Raw genomic sequence first — 12,416 nt, 5'->3', positions numbered from 1 at the left:
CCACAGCCGCCACGCCGCCCACGCACGCGGCCCACGGCGCACACGTCACCTGCAGCACCAGCACCATGGTCCTTTACCTCTAAAGTCATCGGCCACTAAATGTGGTTTCAAAAGCTCTCATAACTCACGATGCCCAGAAAAGAAAAAAACGCAGTAAATCATTCCATTCTCATTTGATGTATTTTCGCTAAACAGCTTTTTGATTGGGCCGCTTCTATTTAACTTAATGTTAGCCATCTATAATTATTAGTTAGACGACACTTTTAAGGAAGCTTGAATAAAATTTTGCTTGTTTCAGAAAAGAGCAATCTACAAGTTTCCTTTTAGAGTGCACCTACTCAGTAGTGATTCACGAAATGTCGATATCCGGCTTGTCTTTTTAAGTTTAAGACTGAAATGACTAGAAGGACCTTGATATTTTAATTTGAATGTTAAGATGTTGTGTTCATTGATACGCGGGCGGCGGCGGCGGCGGCGGCGGCTGGTGCTTGCGACATGTCGCGGGCGCGTCAGAGAAAGTCGGCCTCACTGGCGAAATCACACCCACACTGCGCTGTGCCAAATCTTCGTGAAATACCCCTCACTGCTTATAAGGAAACCTGATTTAAGTACTCTCAATAAATGTCACGAGCTTTCTATACGAACCAGTATTACTTTCAGTATGTTCTGTGTTTTATTTTGATTAAGCTCGGTTATGAATTGGAGAAAACAAATTGACATGTTTGTACGGGAATATAAGGTACCGTCATTATTACAGCATCTTGGGATACTTGTACTGTAACATAGAGCGTATATGTAATGTTATTCAAATAGGAAACTCACACATAATATATCTCGTGGACACACGGGCCCTCGCCCCGGCGCGGCGGTCGCGAGTTCGCGTGCTGCATGCGCGGGCCTGCATAATGTCCGCGCAACATGACACGGACATAACATATTATGCAAAAAGCATCTTGTTATTGTCAAATATTAAATAATGGCGAAGATTTTTCGGTTTTCGAACCTTAATATACAGCATCCTGTTAATGAAGAGGTTTTCCTCAATAAACGTTATTACCGCATTGATGGTATGTGATGGTATAATGTGGGTAATGTGTGTGGAAGCGGCAACCTTGCGCCGGCTGTGATTACGGGAGTCTCGGCCGTGACACTGGGCGGTGTGCAGCCACCGGCACCGACACAACGACACCGGCGGCGGCGGCGGCGGCGGCGGCGGCGGCGGCGGCGGCGCGCACTGCACATGGATGACATGCAGCTGATTTGAAAAAGCATTAGTAACATTCTTATGAAGTGACGTAATAACTGTAGGTACGTTATAGATATCGAGCACACGCTGGTCAGTCAGCGACACGCAAAACTGAAAATCCCTGGTCCAGCTGTGGTGTTTGTCACCGGCATACTAAGAAGAAGTTACATAAATACACTAGGTATACTTCGTAGAAGTACGATTAGCTATAAATATTGGCCTATTATTAAGTAATCACTTCATGAGCCTCATGACTGATATTACTTTGTAATTTGTGAATGTATGTTTATTTATAGTTTCTGGGTACATGCCTACGAGCATAATTATAAATCAGTTCCGTGACTGACTACAAGAATAGGTACGCGCTACTGAAACAGTGCACATACAAATTCTATATTAATAAAAAATAAAAAAAATTGTAATTACAAGTGAGACACTAACTAAAGTTAAACAAAGTCAAAAAATCATTTTATGTTTTCTACCAACCAGATTCTCGTATGTATGTACCATTAATATTTTTTATGAAAAATTGCAATTTTTTGTCTATACCTCAGTATGGTCACTAGGGATGAATAGGTATTAACTAATTGAACCCTACCCATTACAAAAACAACAAGAAAGAGATGATTCAGAGAAAATGTAAGATCACCATCTGTAAACCGATACGTTTAGAAACGGTCCGAAACCCTCGAGGACTTCTAAGTAAAGTCGTATAACAGATGTAACATGTTACTGAGCGGTCACGTCATAGTGTTGCGCGCGCGCAGAATGCAGAGTCACAGAGCCGCTCGCCCGCTACTGGTTTTCCCCTATATACTTACCTACCTCTATATACATATAGATGTACATCACAGCTTTGAATACCTGATAGTGCCTCTAGCAGGGAATCTAAATAAGCGGGTTGGTTAGATCATGACATGCAAGAAAATGTGTGTAATACAGATTTCTTACTTATAACTATAAAAACTTGCCGGCCAGCCCAGATAATTGATTCCTAATCATATCATGGCATCGCGCGAGATGGCCTCGGCGATGTGATGGTTATTACATTATAAACGCATCTTCCTTTTTCATTCTTGAGTGTCTGAGCCATCTTGAAAGATTGCTAATCGACGCTACATCAATTTTGTAACCACTTTCCAATACTCTTGTAAAAAAGAAAACTAAATGCAACCTCCTTTGTGAACACAAAGCTTTTACTTCGTCGTGATGCTACTTTTTTGAATGTCGTGAACTCTTCGCCGCCAACAACGCTTAGTGTAAACATGCTTTGTATGAGCGATTATAGAGGCTTCGAGTTAAATTTGTTACACCGTAATAAAAATGTGGTCCACCATTGTGTCGGGGAGTACGTCATATTTTTTACAGCCTTCAAAAAAGGAGTTAAGTAAGATAATACGTTAAATATAATATAAATATAAAAATTCGTTTATTTGAAAACCAACAAAGACACATACAAATTGTTGAAAGCTTGGTCCTCAAACTAGGATTCCCTGTGCTATGAGGACCAGGACCCGTCGTTGATTATTTATCTAACATATACTAACTAAGTACCTACATCATATTACATTTATCTGAATATAATTGATCAGTGTGTACTTGAGATGACATGTTAGAATTTATCTTTGTTTACCCTCCTCAGCAACGTAATCGGTACGTTGCAAAAAGGGCAACTAAAAAGGCTAATTCTTGTGAGCTTTCATAGTGTTTGCTGTAGCTGCGTCGTGCGATGGCGGCGACCGTTACCCGGCCACTGCGCCGGCGCAGCACACTCCAACACGAGACCATTTCTGCATCAACACACTCAAAGTGAAGACACCGCATATAAAAAAAATGGTTGTCAAGGGCTCATTGTCTTGGGAAGGAGAAGAACGGAGGAAATAAACTCTTGAGCCGTCTCTCGGGGTCAAGCATCATATTACAAAGGGCTAAAGTTTCGAAAGGTTACTGCAGGTGCACTTATGATATGGAAATTGTCGTCGGCGATTTTGTCGGCATGCTTCGGAAAATAGCGGTGTTCCTTCATGCTATATTGTTAGGTAGTTACTATAATTCAATCGACAATTTAGAAGTACCACCAAAGCGGGCTGACTTGATAGTGATAATTTGTAGGGTCAGTACATAAAATACTTCATCTATAATAAAAACATAACTTTTCAAGTATCTCTGTACACAATATATAACAGAATAAGAATTGTTTTCTATGTTATAACGTGCAGAGTGTGTGGAACGCGGCCGACGCCGCGCGGCAGACACTCCAACCTCTGGGAATTAGAAACAAGAACTGTTTCTACGATTCCGCTATGAAACGTACTTACTCGCTTTGTTGCGGGTTTATTGTGCTTCGAGGAACTTATCTATGGCCACACATAAATTAACAACGGTAAACTCCAAGCATAATCGTACTTTATGTACTTAAAGGTCGTTCTTGTAGTAAATATGTAAGTTTTTGTTTTGTTTATTGCTCAAATGTACAAGAAATTCTGTACCTCTGTAGAGGATTCTTACATGAATGTGCAACGTCCGGGAGATATATTGCCGGCGCCGCACAAACATGCGTGATTTAATACATGAATGTATTTTTACTAAGGTACTTAATTTAGAATTTATAAACGTGTTCAATTATTAGTTTATAATTATATATTTTTTGTACATATATGATATGTACCAATATAGTATAATTAATATAGCTGCCACAAATTCATTAGTAAAGTCGAAGTGCCTATATATATAATTTTACAAGGTTTCAGTACATCCTTCCATTAGCATTCTAGCATTCTAGTAATAGTTAGTAATTATCGTATTTTGTTCGTACTTACATTTAAATGATTGAATCGTAAAACGAACGTTACATTTTATAGTCCGGTGTGGTCGGAGATGAGATGAGTTCGCGAATTAATTCTGCAACCCGCAAGGCCACATACTGGTCGTCAATTATACATTGATTGGAGTAATTTAGAGGTATTACTAGACCGCTTTTAATTCGTTCTCAGGTGAGGTGCCTCGGCATGCGCGGGATGCCTGCGCGTCCTCTCGAGACGCCATTAAACCTCTGTTTTCACGATTACAGCGCCGCGGCGACGCCCGCGCGGTGGTAGAGAAGCCATACAGCGACATTACTCTCCTATCTATGGCACAATTTTCTCTGAATTATGTTCATAATTGTATAAGTTAGTGCAGTATGCGCATTACTGTTTTATGGGGATCGTGTCAATCGTGTCGTGTTCCTATATCAAAAATATAGCTAGAGTATGACAAGACAACCATTTGGCGAAAGCTGCCCGTAGACATAATAATATCTTTAAATTGATCATTTAAGTAAAATTAAGTAAACTAAAACTAAATATTTACCGAAATATGTAGGTAAAATAATGTTTTATACGTATAAATTGGCAATGAGCAATGTCGATTTTATCCCGAACTTTCGCGCGCGTTGATGTCTTTTATATGGAGCAACTGAACTGAAATAAATTCGAACTATTCAAAAGTCATTATTAGTGACAACTTTGAATTTTCTAGTATTTTCAACTAATACAACTAAGTTGTCATTGAAAATAAAGCCTGTTTATCTTGTTTCATTAAGATATGGCATTTTTCGTTCGACTTTGACACGATTTTAGTCTGGTCGGGGACTTTTGTAGGGCGCATCAACATAACGAGATTTGTCGGCGAGTTTCTGTTGTGAACATTTATGAAATACTTACTGTGTACTTATACCGAGTTATATATATATATAAGTACAAGTACACAGTTTTAGTAATTTTATTATTGTATATTGATGTTAAGATGTTTGCGTGTATAAGTAAATGTTTAGTTATTAATTATAGAAATAATTACTTACATAATAATTTTCATAAATCTCTGTAGTGATGTGTTATTTCATCAAATATTGATATTTAAAGTTATCAAAATCGAACAAACTCGTATTTGTGTATGAAAGATAAAAAAGAGTTGCCGCGGAGGTGTCGTTTTTTCTCTCCGTGTGTGTTTAGGTCGGTAAAAAACGATCCGTCTATGATGATTCTTTTATTCAATAGAGATAAGATAAGACATGTTATACAACAAATAACAATGTGATATTGTGTTTATCTATAAACAGACACGCTTCTCACTCTAGCTATTGTAAAGTCATTACAGTGATTCCTTTTTTAATACACACATAAAAAAATCTATAATTGACGCGGGAGGAATAAAAACTAAGGACTTGTAGTCACTATTAAGATGATACAGTGACCTTAAAACTCTTAACAATAAGATTTGATTGAGGTTTAAATCAGATAACATTATAGTGTTAAATAATTGCGACCTTTATACTATTCGAATGAAATCCTATACTTACTCCATATTAAAAAAGCAAAGGGAAGTACATCAACGCAGCAAATAGGATTTTTTTTAAAGAGTAACCGCAACTTATATGTATAAACCTAAGCTGCGTAGAGATATTATGAACTCTATATTACACAAACTCCTCGTTCTAATAGGACTGGACCGTCATCCCGAGTTAATGGCATCTCCACGGTAGCCACTTATGTACTTTTTATAACGCTTTATACGTAGACGTAGATATATTGTTGATACGAACATAAAGGTGTTTGATTGAAAACGTGCATTCTGATCCTCCCTTTGAACCCAGACTGACTATTCACAAATCAATTTTGAGTAACGCTTTCAAATTGATTAAAATAAATGATGCTGAAGTTAATTGCTTTATGAAGTAAGAGGTGTTATTAATTATTTTGATATTTCAATGCGTTAATCAAGATTATTTCAAAACTATTCAAGTTAAATACTCACATCCATTATTTTTTCGACACATTCAAACTAAACTTGAAAGGCTATTTTATCCTGTTAACTGAATTATGGTGCATGCCTAGATAAGTATGCTTTTAAATTGCTTACAGTAATTCAGTAAGTAGTTTTTGTGGCAAGTAATCGCGTGGTTAATGTGCGGTTGCAAAAAGTGTAACAATTTAAATGTTTATACGATCCCGGCCGGGACCCGGGCCTGGCCGGGCCGGGCTGCACTTCGGAGGAACATCTTTTTGTGAGATCACAAACTGGTTCCGGAGCGTTTGTAGCAACTTTGCATTCGGAGCCCTTGGCCTCGCATAGTTCCAGCCTCTAAGACTGCCCATAAGGTTCAACTTTGGAATGGATGCCTATTCGCTTTATAGATTTACAATGTAGATTGAAACTTAATATCCCAACGTTATTCTTTATTGCATTGCTTAAAAGACAATAAACAATGAAAGTTTGATAAAAGCTTGCTTTAATAGAGCCAAGAAAGCCTCCGCGAAATGCGCTCTAGCCTGTGGAGTGCGGGGCGGGCGCGGGGCGCGGGGGCAGGCTGCGCGCGCGCCGCCGCGGCCGCGCTCAGTCATTGTCCGCGCGAAGCTCGGTGCAAACGCGACCCTCGGCCTGTCGTTACGTCGCTGTCGTGAGCGTCCGTTAGCGAACGGTCCGCGTCAACTCTGGAGTATTGGTGCAGTGTATACTAGTGCTGTGTTTTTAGCTGTACAGGATAGAGTGTATCGCTATAAAGTACAGTTGGTGTGTGTGTGAGTGTGTGCTGCGAGCGAGGAGTAGCCACACCGGGAGGAATGAGCCCCGCGCACCCCCCGTCCTGCACTCACCGATGATCTCAAGGTTGGCATCTCCTCCGCGTGTCGCAACCCGTGTCGACCGCACTAGCACCACTGATCAATCTGATTAACGACATTGTGGCGCCAGCCATTGTATTGTAACTACCGTATGAGAATGTAATTAAAGTTTATGACACGACCTCCGTAGTGAATAAGATAATCTTATTAGAATATTTTCTTGTAAGTTGGACGCGCAAATGTGTCAAAGCCACTAATTAATTGTGCCTGCTAACAACCGATTGCGGTTGTGTGAATAGTACACATAGCATTTCAGTTAGATTAGGCTACCAACATGTCCCTTAAAAAAATATATGTATACAGGGTAGGATATAGTTATTATAGTTAGATGATAGGCTGGTACTACGAACTTATATTAACTCTATATATCTAGGCATATTTGCTACATAGGTACAAATAAAATCCTTAAAGTTCTTTAAGAAAACTAACTCCTGAAAACAATGTCTTTCAGTTTTCAGTAGAACAGAAAAGTTTCCAATAAATGCTTTTGTGAAACTTGCGAGCTTTTTTTGCTGAAATTTATATCACAAAATAATACATAACTTTAACTAGTAATAGATAACTAGAGGCACACTTTGTAACTTTGACTAAAATATATCCTAACTAATATTATAAATGCGAAAGTAACTGTGTCTGTCTGTCTGTCTGTTACTCTTTCACGCCAAAACTACTGAACGGATTTGAATGAAATTTGGTATACATACGGTCTAGACCCTGGGAAAGAACATAGGCTACTTTTTATCCCGGAATTCCCACGGGACAACTTTTTAAGGCGAAGCGAAGCGCGCGGGAACAGCTAGTTTTAAACATAAGTCTCACGACTAAGCGATTACATAAAATAGCCGCTGAAATTTATTTGGGCCTCGATACATAACGTGAGCAATAAATTGGCAATGATTGAGAAACCACATGTCAAGTGTCGCTAGGTGGCGCCCGCGACTCACGACCGCTTATGTAACATGTCGTGTGTGTCATATGCCCAAATAAAGGGACTAGTTTTCCCGCAAAAGGGATATTGCACTCGCAAGTATGGGGCCACTGTGACGAAATGATAAGGAAAACTGTCTAATAGGACGCAGGTGGCATGCAAATCAGAGGGAGTTTTCTTTTTCCTGCACTGAATGGTTAAACCTTCGCGGTCAGCCTACACCCGCCTACGGGTTGCCTTCAGTTCATTCTTTGTGCGGGTTCTTGAGCTATGGCAATATTGCACAACGATTATTATTGAGTGTAGAGAGTAACTTCAAACGATGACGAGTCTCACACAGTTTTTTTTGTTAGATAATTTCGTAATTTTCGTTTACTTTCCATCTTGTTGATGACAAATTTAATTCCAACCACAAAGTGGTTGTACATTTCCAAGATAATTTGTCAGTAGTCTCCCACACTTGCCGGCTGTGATCAGGCTACAGGAGTGGTTGCCACATCTTCAACGCCCAACATCTAAAATTGGCTATACAACATTTCTTTATACTGGTTGAACCAGTTAGTGGGGTTAGGTCGTCAGCCTACAATATTTATTACATGGAATCTATCTTCCAATCCAACACATGTATCCAATACAAGTTCTAATATTTTAAATATTTATATTTTATGCCTGTAGGCCTGTATCCTTGTCAATAGTTTAGAGATTCGTTACGATTGCTGCAATACAGCGACCTTCGTTGTTTACTTGCATAGTATTTGTAAACGAAATAAAAATATTTTCTCTTTCTGTAGAATCCTATTGTTTCCACAATATACCTACAGTTTTTGTTCGTCCGAAACCTTGACTTTTCAGTCACAAATTATTTCCGTGGCTGGAAGGAGTTCAACCTGAGCATGACGTCAGTCGAACCACGCCAATATTAGGCACATCCCATATTATATTTTTTGAACAAAAGATGACCTTCGCCGCTTTTGAGAAGGGTCGAACCTAGTTTAATTAGATATTATGAAGTTTCGCAGAGTTCCACCGCTGACTTAATGTGAATTATCTTGTCTAAAGATCTCTGAGAACTTCATTGAATTCATTATTTAGTCGTTATCGCAGTTAATATTAGCTGTATGTTCACCTTGTGCTGCAGTTGCAATTTTAATATTCAGTCACACCTCGTCACACCGGGTGAAGAGGTCCGGCCCCTCGACCTTTTCCCTTCGTCTCTATCCGTCACTCATAATTGTTGGTTATAGCTCCTCGCTGTTTATACAGAGATGGGTAAAAAACTTCGTTTATACAATAGAAGAAAATGTGTTTTGTTAAGTTTGTATTACAACAATAGCCAGAGCGGCATCCAAGCGAGGAGGCTCTAAAAATAAATAGTAAGAGGCTCGGGTCTGTGCGGGCCTCTGTGTGCGGCGGCGGCGGCGGCGGCGGGAGGGTTCCCAGAGCATTGTGCCGAGAGACGGTTTCCCTCCGAACGCATTTCGACACAGATACCTTCCATTCTTCTAAGAGAAGACTATATTTTCGCACGGCATCGCTTGCACACCCTATCTGCAGCAGTAACAGGCAATTATTAGGGTCATTGCCACTACACATAACAATCGCAAGGCAATACAATTACTCAGTTTGTGTTAATTCGAATGCGTTTCTTCGTGAAACTTAGCAGTTCAGTTCTAATTGCACTCAAGGGCTTCGTAGCTCACATGTTCACAGAAGAACTTACTGTAAGCTACATTTACCTTTATAAAAATCACTCCTGAATTTTGAGGGATCCTAGATGCCCCTGTAAATATTATGCCCTCACATCAACTTTACCCAAAGACAGCGCTGCCATAAGCGACAGCAGCTCCGCCTGGCTGCAGCATCTCGTGTGAAGGTGCGTCGTCGCGCCATTACCGCCGTGTTCTAAGAACGCCATTAAGCCATGAGAAAGGATAAGCAGACCGTGGATAAATATTAAACTGTAGACGCATTCCGAGCAGCTCGCTCTAACGGGCCCGCGCGCAGCCTGCAGCTAATGACGACCCTACTGCGCTCTTGCACACAGACACCTCTGAAAACTTAGAAAATAATGAAATGGATGTACTTTTGTGATAGGTATACTGAGAAAACGAATAGATAGGGACTTGCAATTGGTTTTATTTCATATTCAAAAAACAATTACCATTTAGATACTATTAAGTAGCTATCTATGTAACAAAAATGTATTGAAATAGGTATAGATAGGAATAACAATACCAATAATTGGAGCTACGGCTAAAAAGAGGATTGACTGACATACCCATGGTTCTTTGAACTAAAAACACCATATCATCCCCCGATAATCGTAAAAACAGAGTCATCACAACTTGAAGTCCGTTGCTAACCTGTAGCTGTTCCTCTAGCCACATGCCGCGGACCCGGGCGCACCTGTCGCCGCCGCCGCCGCCGCCGCCATGACACCCCGGCCCGTTATGTCATTCCGTCCTCGACATAATAACCGCACTCCACCACCGCCGCATAGACCCCTACTACCACACTCGTGTAAACAAAAATAAACCCTATACGAACGTTGCAAGAGTCAGGAAAAAAGGCAATGATGAGACAACCTTTAAATGAATGGATAGTGGCTCTCACACGTGATCCCATCTATCACAGCCGGCCAATAACAACATTAACCGTTTTTTATAGATTCCTGCTGAGTTCACTCAGTTGTAAAATTAAAAAAAGGTATGAATATCAATATGGAAACTTGTGCTATAGGTAGATTACTTATGAAACTTTATTGTGGCATGTATGATTCTGCCTATTTACGAACCTAATCGAATAAGTTTTATTTGTTTAAACTAGGTACATTTAAAACTTGAAATAAGGTATGGTTAGAAACATGTATAATTCTTAATTTAGAAATAGTATATAAATCACTACGAAAAAACGAAGCGGATGAGGCATTTTATACCTTTTGGCAAAATGGTACATTATAAGAAACATGTATAATTCTTAATTTAGAAATAGTATATAAATCACTACGATAAAACGAAGAGGATGAGGCATTTTATACCTTTTGGCAAAATGGTACATTATATACTTACTCATCGTTAAATAAAGATGAGGCGGTAAATAGGTGATTTCTATATTCAACAAGTAATCTCCGTTTGTGGGCAAATAATATTCGCTTGTTACCGCACCTTGCGGTTTAGTAAGGTAGGAGATTCCACGCGTCCAGTGCGTATAGCAAGGTAACGGGCCCAAATACGAGCAGCTTAGGCATACATTACGGTTCTTAGAGTTATGCTCTTCTAAACTGTACCTTAAACGCAGCTTATGCTAATGGAAACTCTCATCGGGAAAATGTTGACTGCTTAACCACTTTAGCTAAGCCTTATTAAGCAGTAGTGAACTTTAATACGTAAACTTCGTGAACAATAGGAATGTGTGTGACTTACTACCCGTTATGTCATCAACTGTTCAGCACACGGCCATTCCGTCACGTACTAAACCACTCGTAAAGCCTTCGTATTACCTGGGGCTAATTTTAAACTACAGCCTTTGATTAAATTCCTTAAGTAATTGCAGTTTGCAGATGTTAAACCATGATTGTTGACTTGTTAAATTAAATTTGTCAGGAATTTTAATTTAACTTGGTGTGAATCCCCACTTGGATTGGCTTAACGGTTGCTGTTGAAGCTTAGGAACAATAAAGTTTATCGTCTTTATACGAGGCTTGTCTGATGGGACTGCGAGTGGTGTCGAGGGCGGTGACACTTGAGACATCCATCACAGTTAGGTACTGCTCCATGTGAATCATGCTCGTAGGAAACTTATACAATATTTATGTACTTCTATGTTCATTGGCCTTAACATCGTTTTATCCAGTGAGTCACAACCCCCTCTGGGTTTTCTTATGTAACTATGTAAATATGGAGGTTTTTAAATTTTTATGTAGCACTCTTCATCTATATTGAATGTTACATAGATTATCAATGTGGTCTAGTATTAAAGATAAAGTGAGAGAAAAACCTAAAATTATAGACAACATCCATGGAAAAGCTTTCAGGTTTTGAAATAGATCGACTGATTTGTAAGTTTGAATGTGTGTGGCATTTAATAACTCCCGCAAGAAATGACCCACCATGTTTCTTTTATATTTAAAACTGTTTCATAAAATAATCAAGCCAGCTATTACGGGGCTGGAGCTTCTTCAATGTAAGATATTATTAACTCTACAGTTGATTAAGTTATATACCCCGTCGTGGGAACAGAACACCGAAGAAGCATTTCGTCTGCTACGTCACCATTCCATTAATTTGATTGGCCGACAAAGGCGTTCGGCCGCCGTGACCAATGGCCGCAGTGGTCATCATTAGGTATGTGGCGACTCGGCGCGCTGCGCGGGCGCAGGTTATTAGATATTCTGGACGTCACTTCCTAGTAGCGACAGCGTCCGCCGGATATTCAGCCAGACACAGGCCGTTGGAGGTTTTGAATAAAAAAAACATCATGTTTAAAAAAATATTCGCTCTACCATTGAGCGGACCAATCATGTGGACGTGGTCCTTCCTACCATCTCTGAATTAATGATAGCCGATAATTGAACTCATAAACA

General features: G+C 39.7%; 1 protein-coding gene across 12 annotated transcripts in view; it reads left to right on the top strand.

Moving 5' to 3' along the window:
- The first annotated feature begins 6,613 nt into the window (after nt 1-6,613).
- Nucleotides 6,614-12,416, top strand: part of LOC105391845 — a 98,001-nt gene continuing 92,198 nt past the window's right edge. For all 12 annotated transcript variants that reach the window (XM_048623329.1, XM_048623336.1, XM_048623328.1 and 9 more), the window contains exon 1: nt 6,614-6,892. The gene's annotated coding sequence lies outside the window, so the exon portion shown is untranslated. The remainder of the gene's footprint in view (nt 6,893-12,416) is intronic.

This window comes from Plutella xylostella, chromosome 10 (assembly GCF_932276165.1).
Source record: "Plutella xylostella chromosome 10, ilPluXylo3.1, whole genome shotgun sequence".
NCBI lineage: Eukaryota > Metazoa > Arthropoda > Insecta > Lepidoptera > Plutellidae > Plutella > Plutella xylostella.
The sequence above is the reverse complement of the archived record's forward strand: the minus strand, read 5'-3'. Positions and strand labels throughout refer to the sequence as shown.